The sequence below is a fragment of the Salvelinus fontinalis genome, unplaced genomic scaffold (genome assembly GCF_029448725.1).
Source record: "Salvelinus fontinalis isolate EN_2023a unplaced genomic scaffold, ASM2944872v1 scaffold_0031, whole genome shotgun sequence".
Lineage (NCBI taxonomy): Eukaryota > Metazoa > Chordata > Actinopteri > Salmoniformes > Salmonidae > Salvelinus > Salvelinus fontinalis.
Window position 1 is genome coordinate 147,501 of NW_026600240.1, and position 8,104 is coordinate 155,604.

An 8,104-nucleotide genomic window follows, 5' to 3' on the forward strand; every position below is an offset into this window, starting at 1 on the left:
ATGGTGCCAGTTGACCACTGTAGCAGTGAATGGTGCCAGTTGACCGCTGTAGCAGTGAATGGTGCCAGTTGACCGCTGTAGCAGTGAATGGTGCCAGTTGACCGCTGTAGCAGTGAATGGTGCCAGTTGACCGCTGTAGCAGTGGACAAACTCCTACTGATGATATGATGATCTGAAACCAGCTGCCAGACAGGCTGCTAGAACACAACTGATTCATTAAAGGCCTCTTCAACCAATTCATGTTTCTTGTTTTTTCTTTATCAGTTAGTATGAAAAGTTTACTCAATATGCTGCACACACATGTCCGCATGCACACACACACACACACACACACACACACACACACACACACACACACACACACACACACACACACACACACACACACACACACATACAGTGCGTTCTGAAAATATTCAGACCCCTTGACTACTTTCACATTTTGTTACATTACAACTTTAAGGGATTTAAATAAAACATGCTCCTGATCAGTCTACACAAAATAACACATACTGACAAAGCAAAAACTGTTTTTTTGAAGTGTTTGCTGATTTATAAAAAATAAAAAACAGAAATAGCTTATTTACATAAGTATTCAGACCCTTTACTATGAGACTCGAAATTGAGCTCAGGTGCATCCTGTTTCCATTGATCATACTTGAGATGTTTCTACTTGATTGGAGTCCACCTGTGGTAAATTCAATTGATTGAACATGATTTGGAAAGGCACACACCTGTCTATATAAGGTCCCACAGTTGACAGTGCATGTCAGAGCAAAAACCAAGCCATGAGGTCAAAGGAATTGTCCATAGAGCTCTGAGACAGGATTGTGTCGAGGCACAGATCTGGGGAAGGGTACCCAAAAAACGTATTCAGTATTGATGGTCCCAAGAACACAGTGGCCTCAATCGTTCTTAAATGATGGAGCTGGCCGCCCGGCCGCCTGGCCAAACTGAGCAATCAGGGGAGAAGGTCCTTGGTCAGGGAAGCGACCAAGAACCCAATGGTCACTCTGTCATGGCTCCAGAGTTCCTCTGTGGAGATGGGAGAACCTTCCAGAAGGACAACCATCTCTGCAGCACTCCACCAATCAGGCCTTTATGGTAGAGTGGCCAGACAGAAGCCACTCCTCAGTAAAAGGCACGACAGTTTGCCAAAAGGCACCTAAAAGACTCTGACCATGAGAAACAAGATTCTTTGGTCTGATGAAACCAAGATTGAACTCTTTGGCCTGAATGCCAAGCGTCACGTCTGGAGGAAACCTGGCACCATCCCTACGGTGAAGCATGGTCAAACCAAATCAAATTTTATTGGTCACATACACGTGTTTAGTATTGCGGGTGTAGCGAAATGCTTGTGTTTCTAGCTCCGACAGTGCAGTAACATCTAACCAAGTAATATCTAACAAATTACACAACATATACCCAATACACACACATCTAAGTAAAGGAATTAAGAATATATACAGTCTCCCCCCAGGAACTTTTACCCGGCAGGATTCACACAGAAGATGCCAGGCCAATCGTGACCCAGGTTTTCCTATAGTTACGAGTGTTCTCAGCAGTGTGCATAGCAACAACGGAATGTTTGGAGCATCTAACTCTACATTTACTCTGTAATAGTTTAGCAGACCATTTAGGGGTAAGTTAGTTGAGCCCACCCCTTGTTTCTAGGGAAACCATACACAAAATGAGTCAAGTGACCAAATATTTAGAAAGAGGTCATCATTTCATGGAGTCTGATGGAACAAATCACACGGGGAAAAAAGTGGTGAGAAAGTTAGGTAAGAAAAAAAGATATATATATTTTCACAGAGTGAAATTAATGTATTGTGCTAGAGGTCACATCATTTTAAGACTTATTTTTATTAAAACTGCACTGTTGGTTAAGGGCTTGTAAGTAAGCATTTCACTGTAAGATTGGTCAGGGAGGTGACCTGTTGTATTTGGCGCATGTGACAAATACAATTTGATTTGATTTGGTTCTATAATCAGTTATGGTTCTATAATCAGTTATGGTTCTATAATCAGTTATGGTTCTATAATCAGTTATGGTTCTATAATCAGTTATGGTTCTATACATCAGTTATGGTCTCTAAAAGCTTCAATATGAGGTCCTGAACCTAGAATGAAAGTCCATCCTTGTAGCTGTGAGGGCTAATATAGTCCAAATATTTGCCTTGGGGTAAATTTAGCTGTTGACCAATGGGTAAGTTGAGCCAATGGCCACCATACCCCATAAAAATTCAGAGGTACTGAAGAGGTACTGAAGAGGTACTGAATGACACTGAAGAGGTACTGAATGACACTAAAGAGGTACTGAATGACACTAAAGAGGTACTGAATGACACTGAAGAGGTACTGAATGACACTAAAGAGGTACTGAATGACACTGAAGAGGTACTGAAGAGGTACTGAATGACACTGAAGAGGTACTGAATGACACTAAAGAGGTACTGAATGACACTGAAGAGGTACTGAATGACACTAAAGAGGTACTGAAGAGGTACTGAATGACACTGAAGAGGTACTGAAGAGGTACTGAAGAGGTACTGAATGACACTAAAGAGGTACTGAATGACACTAAGGAGGTACTGAATGACACTGAAGAGGTACTGAATGACACTGAAGAGGTACTGAATGACACTGAAGAGGTACTGAATGACACTGAAGAGGTACTGAAGAGGTACTGAATGACACTGAAGAGGTACTGAAGAGGTACTGAAGAGGTACTGAATGACACTGAAGAGGTACTGAATGACACTAAAGAGGTACTGAATGACACTGAAGAGGTACTGAATGCACCATTTTGTGATCTGTAATTCTGATCGGGGTGGCCATTTTAGTGAGAGACACTAAAGAGATACTGAATGACACTAAAGAGGTACTGAATGACACTGAAGAGGTACTGAATGACACTAAAGAGGCACTGAATAACACTGAATATATATCACTATATATATCACAAGTATATATATATATATATATGTACTGTGGCAAAGAAGGGGGTTGAGTGATAAATGGCAGATATGTGAGAGCAGAACTATTAAACGGGCTCTGCCCTCTCACTAAAATGGCCACCCCGATCAGAATTACAGATCACAAAATGGTGCATTAGGGCCCTACTGAACCTGTTTCTACTGTGTGCATTAAATCAAATCAAATCAAACTGCATATATCACATACACATGTTTAGCAGATGTTAATGGGGGTGTAGCGAAATTCTTGTGTTTCTAGCTCCAACAGCGCAGTAATATCTAACAATTCACAACCATACACACACACACACACACACACACACACACACACACACACACACACACACACACACACACACACACACACACACAAACACACACACACACGTGTAACCGATGTGAAATGGCTAGCTAGGTAGCGGTGGTGCGCGCTAGCAGCCTTTCAGTCGGTGACGTCACTCGCTCTGAGACCTTGAAGTAGTGGTTCCCCTTGTGTGGGTAATGATGCTTCGTGGGTGACTGTTGTTGATGTGTGCAGAGGGTCCCTGGTTCGCTCCCGGGTCGGGGCGAGGGGACGGACTAAAGTTAAACTGTTACACACGCACAACCTAAAAGTAAAATAATGGAATTAAGGAATATTTCAACATTAGAATGAGCAATGTCAGAGTAGCATAGACTAAAATACAGTAAAATAGAATACAGTATATACATATGAGATGAGTAAAGCAAAAATATGTAAACATTACTAAAGTGACTAGTGTTCCATTATTAAAGTGTCCAGTGATTTCAAGTCTATGTATACGGGGCAGCAGCCTCTGAGGTGCAGGGTTGCGTAACCGGGTGGAAGCTGGCTAGTGATGGCTGTTTAACAGTCTGATGGCCTTGAGATAGAAGCTGTATTCTTTGACAGTCTCTCTCTGGTCATGGTTTTAAAAGTGATGAAATCTCACCACGGCTAGTATCACACTGTGGGGTCATGGAAGGTGTAGGCACTGTGATTGGAGCTGTACAATTGGCCAGTGCAGTAGGCGAACTCCAGCCACAGATCTCCCGGTCCACTGGGTATGCAGAGTTGGTCTTTTCAGACAAATGAAATGGTTCAGAATGGGAACACTTTGCGCAGGGTGCTCAGGGCGTCTGAATCAAGTTCTGCTACTGCCAATAAAAAAAAGATGCCCAAGTCTTTTTTCTACAGAAATGTTTGGTGACTAGGAATGTTAGAGGATATGATCTAGGGGATAGGGGATAGGGGATAGAGGATAGGAGCTAGGGGATAGGAGCTAGGGGATAGAAGATAGGGGCTAGGGGATAGGAGCTAGGAGCTAGGGGTTAGAGTATAGGAGCCAGAGGATAGGGAATAGGAGCTAGGGGATAGGGAATAGGAGCTAGGGGATAGAGGATAGGAGCTAGGGGTTAGAGGATAGGAGCTAGGGGTTAGAGGATAGGAGCTAGGGGTTAGATGATGTGATCAAGGGGATAGGGGATAGGAGCTAGGGGATAGAGGATAGGAGCTAGGGGATAGGATCTAGGGGATAGAGGATAGGAGCTAGGGGATAGGAGCTAGGGGATAGAGGATAGGAGCTAGGGGATAGGAGCTAGGGGATAGAAGATAGGCGCTAGGGGTTAGAGGATAGGAGCGAGGGGTTAGAGGATGTGATCAAGGGGATAGGGGATAGGAGCTAGGGGATAGAGGATAGGAGCTAGGGGATAGGATCTAGGGGATAGAGGATAGGAGCTAGGGGATAGGAGCTAGGGGATAGAGGATAGAAGCTAGGGGATAGGAGCTAGGGGATAGAGGATAGGAGCTAGGGGATAGGAGCTAGGGGATAGGAGCTAGGGGATAGAAGATAGGCGCTAGGGGTTAGAGGATAGGAGCTAGGGGTTAGATGATGTGATCAAGGGGATAGGGGATAGGAGCTAGGGGATAGAGGATAGGAGCTAGGGGATAGGATCTAGGGGATAGAGGATAGGAGCTAGGGGATAGGAGCTAGGGGATAGAGGATAGGAGCTAGGGGATAGGAGCTAGGGGATAGAAGATAGGCGCTAGGGGTTAGAGGATAGGAGCGAGGGGTTAGAGGATATGATCAAGGGGATAGGGGATAGGAGTTAGGGGATAGAGGATAGGAGCTAGGGGATAGGAGCTAGGGGATAGAAGATAGGCGCTAGGGGATAGGAGCTAGGAGCTAGGGGTTAGAGTATAGGAGCCAGCGGATAGGGAATAGGAGCTAGGGGATAGGGAATAGGAGCTAGGGGATAGAGGATAGGAGCTAGAGGATAGGAGCTAGGGGATAGAAGATAGGCGCTAGGGGTTAGAGGATAGGAGCTAGGGAATAGGGGATAGGAGCTAGGGGTTAGAGTATAGGAGCCAGAGGATAGGGAATAGGAGCTAGGGGATAGGGAATAGGAGCTAGGGGTTAGAGAATAGGAGCTAGGGGATAGAAGATAGGCGCTAGGGGTTAGAGGATAGGAGCTAGGGAATAGGGGATAGGAGCTAGGGGTTAGAGTATAGGAGCTAGAGGATAGGGAATAGGAGCTAGGGGATAGGGAATAGGAGCTAGGGGTTAGAGAATAGGAGCTAGGGGTTAGAGAATAGGAGCTAGGGGATAGGGAATAGGAGCTAGGGGATAGGGGATAGGAGCTAGGGGATAGAGGATTGGAGCTAGGGGTTAGAGGATAGGAGCTAGGGGATAGGGAATAGGAGCTAGGGTTAGAGAATAGGAGCTAGGGGATAGAGGATATGAGCTAGGGGATAGGGGGCAGGGGTTGATTTTGGATTGAAAGAGAGGAAAGGAGAAGAGTGTCATTCCTGCTTCATGAATCACATTGAAACAGATGCCCCGGCTTCTCTATCTAACATACCTTGCCAGAAACTAATTTCCAGCAGTAACAGCCCCCTCTTTCATCCCCTCCCCTCCTCTCCCTTCTTCCACCTCTCCTCTGCCATCTCCCCTCCCCTCATTTCCTGTCCTCCAGTGACGACCCGTTATTCAGGGCAGTACAGTGAAGACATCAAAGCTATGAAATAACACATATGGAATCATGTAGTAACCAAAAAAGTGTTAAACAAATCAACATTTATTTTCTATTTTAGATTCTTCAAAGTAGCCAGCCTTTGCCTTGATGACAACTTTGCACACTCTTGGCATTCTCTCAACCAGCTTCACCTGGAATGCTTTTCCAACAGTCTTGAAGGAGTTCCCACATATGCTGATGCGTTTCTTTCACTCTGTGGTCTAACTCATCCCAAACCATCTCAACTTGGTTGAGGTCGGGGGGATTATGGATGCCAGGTCATTTGATGCAGCACTCCATCACTCTCCTTCTTGGTCAAATAGCCCTTACACAGCCTGGGTGTGTGCTGAGTCATTGTCCTGTTGAAAAACGATTGATATTCCCACTAAGCGCAAACCAGATGGGATGGCGTATCGCTGCAGAATGCTATGGTAGCCATGCTGGTTAAGTGCGCCTTGAATTCTAAATAAATCACAGACCGTGTCACCAGCAAAGCACCATCACACCTCCACCTCCATTCACGGTGGGAACCACACATGCGGAGATCATCTGTTCACCTACTTTGCGTCTCAGAAAGATACGGTTGGAACCAAAATTCTGATATTTGGACTCATCAGACCAAAGGACAGATTTCCACCGGTCTAATGTTTCTTGGCCCAAGCAAGTCTCTTCTCTTTTTCAAGCTTATATTCAACATTGGCCATGCTGTCAATCCAGCATGACTTCTGCCGTGTTCAAATCAACTGGAAACTCGGAACTGGGAAATCTCAGACTTTGGTGAGTTCAAGACAACTGGGAACTCTGGAAAAAAAACAAGGTCCGATTGGGATAATACGTTTTGAACGGTCATCCAACTCGGAATTCCAAGTCGGGAACTCAGGCTTCTTTCTAGAGCTCCTACCTGAAGATCACTGACGTCATGATTCAACCTTGTTTTATTTCAGTGTTCCAAGTTATCTTGAAAGCACCATAAATCCAGAGACTGTCAGACTTTGATGACAAAGTTTGATGCCAAAATTTGTCCACGGAGGACCACTGCGCCACCTTCCTGTTCAAGTGAGCACAGCACACAAGGTGAGTCCATCGCCTATTTTAGAGAAATGTCATCATCAAATATCTTAAGAGCTTTCATTGTCTGCTTATATGCCCCTTTTAGTTATCATACCATTATGACTTGGTGTGCAGGGAGAATACTGTAAGAATGGCCCATATTCTGAACTCTTTCGAAAGTGCTGAACAAATAGTTATATTGACTACGTCCGTCTGAGCTCACTCATTAATGTCTTAATCGAAATTACGGATTGCCTCTTCTCCACTTTTCGTCCCCTTATGCATAGTTTGTACATCTCAATTGTCAGTAGAAACCACATTTGTTTATTAAGCAAGTCAGCCATATCAGCTATGCTTTTTTTTTTTAAAGCAGTAAATGAGGCTGAATGAACTGTGTCGCTGCCAGACAAGGCTCCACTGATAACCAGGTGTAGCGGGGGGTAAGGATTCACTCCATGGTGCTGGAAATAATGCTCTGATGTTGGGACATCTTTATGTAACAGTTTGTGGGCACCATTTGTCACGTTATAGTGCAATTAATGTATTGTTTAGTGCTGTGTTGTGTAGTGGCTTTGCTCTGATGCATCTAAACATGTATTTTTGAGTTTGCCCAACCAAGTTTTACATGCTAAAATTACCACTGCTATCCTCTCCTCCCATCTCCTGACACACCCCTTCTAGACGGCATGGAAGAGCACCAGTAAGCCAGTCCCTGTAATAGGGTTAGAGGCAGAGAATCCCAGTGGAGAGAGGGGAACCGGCTAGGCAAAGACAGCAAGGGCGGTTCGTTGCTCCAGAGCCTTTCCGTTCACCTTCACACTCCTGGGCCAGACTACACTCAATCATAGGACCTACTGAAGAGATAAGTCTTCAGTAAAGACTTAAAGGTTGAGCCCGAGTCTGCGTCTCTCACATGGGTAGGCAGACCATTCCATAAAAATGGAGATCTATAGGAGAAAGCCCTGCCTATAGCTGTTTGCTTAGAAATTCTAGGGACAATTAGGAGGCCTGCATCTTGTGACCGTAGCGTACGTGTAGGTATGTACGGCAGGACCAAATCGGAA